Source organism: Papio anubis, chromosome 1 (genome assembly GCF_008728515.1).
Source record: "Papio anubis isolate 15944 chromosome 1, Panubis1.0, whole genome shotgun sequence".
NCBI lineage: Eukaryota > Metazoa > Chordata > Mammalia > Primates > Cercopithecidae > Papio > Papio anubis.
Genome location: NC_044976.1, coordinates 114,978,603 through 114,980,357, shown reverse-complemented (window position 1 = coordinate 114,980,357; position 1,755 = coordinate 114,978,603).

Below are 1,755 nucleotides of genomic sequence, written 5' to 3'. Positions count from 1 at the left end.
AGTACATAAAGAACAATTAACATCAGTTGCTTGTGAGTGCACAGTATCAGGCTATCCTTAGACAAAATGCCTTGGCTTCAATCTTCTTTCAAGTGATGAAGGATAACTTGGCTAACACCCTTCATTTTTTTCCCCTTAAAACATGTAACTCTCTGCCATTTGTGGTTTTATATTAGCCTTTTGGTTATAGCTATGGTAGGTCTAGAAACCCCAAACTGATATAACCACTTGGCCCTATCTTATCCACGAAAAAAATTTGTGTTGGCCCCCCCCACAGTGTTTAATTAGTTAATTAATTAGTTAATTTATTTGCCCTCTCAACCCAGCTTTTCCTCACTCTAGGAAGAACTAGAAAGAGAGGGATTAATTTATTTTTGAAACACTAGTTTCCAATGAGCAAAATTAAGAATAATTTTTTCTAAAAATGTGGATTTCCTGATTCTCTTAAAAAGCAGGAAAACCAGGTAACACCACACCTTCCTCACCAGCAGCAACACTTTGCCGAATCTGTGCGTGCTCTTTCAGGCTGTGCTCTGGGGGCATGGGCCCCAGTACTCCCTCCCTGGCACTGTGTGCTTCAGGCTTATTTCTGTATTTTGGAGATGAACTTGATGATGGGTGACTACAGAGTCAAATGTCCAAAATAAACACCTGATTCCAGGCCAGTCCAGTAGAGGTTTCAAAATTCAAATGCAGACGTTTTGGTGCTGCTTGAAATACCCAGCCTGTAATTACATTGCTGACTGGAACTTCTGTGCACTCTCCTCTTGACATCTCTTCCTTCCTATGGACTCTTTCCAATTACATTTTCCTTCGCTTTTCTTTCTTTCTTCTTTCTTTTCTCTCTCTCCCCACTCCTCTTTTGACTTCTTCCTTAGGACCTTTTCCACCATTTCTCTCGCTTTTCTTTTCTTTTCTTTCTCTTCTTCTCTCCCCACTCCTCTCCTTGACATCTTCTCCTTCCCTTAGGACCTGCTGACGATCGATATTTTCGCCATTGATATGCGCGCGCGCGCGTGCCGCGTGCGCGTGCGTGCGCGTGCGCGCAAAAGTGCGCAAAAGTCGCGCCGCCGCCGTCGCCGCCGCGCGCGCGCAATGCGCGTGCGCGTGCGCAAAAATGGATTTTCTTAGATTTGAGACGATTTTCTGATTTGACGCGCCTGCCGATCGATTTTTGATGCCTGATTGATTTTGATGACGCTGGATTCTTCTTTTCGCCGCCATGACGCGCGCGCGTGCGTGCGTGCGTGCGTGCGTGCGCGCGCGCGCGCTGAATCGCCTTCCTTAGATTCTTTCTTCGCCTGATCTCGCCGCCGGATCGATCACGCGCATGTCTTTTCTCTTCTCTTCTCTTCTCTTTCTTCCCACTCTCTCCTTTGATATTCCTTCCTTCCTTGACTCTTCTCCAATTATTTCTCTTCATTTCTCCTTCTTCCTCCTTCCTTCTTTTTCTTTTTCTTTTTAGAGAGATATAGTTTTCATATATGTTGCTCAGGTTAAGTGCAATGTGTCACCGCAGAACCTCTGCCTCCGTCTGGCAGATTCTGCCCCAGCCTTCCTGTGAGCTGAGGGCATGTCACCATATTAATTTTTAGATTTTAGTAGAGAGATTAGGTTTCTCCATGTTATCAGGCTACACACTTAACTCCCGACCTCAGATCTGCCCCGCCTCTGCATGCCACCTAAAGTGCTGGGATTATAGGTGAGCCACACCAGCCCAGCCCCTCCAATTCACTTCTCTGCCTGCTGATGAGT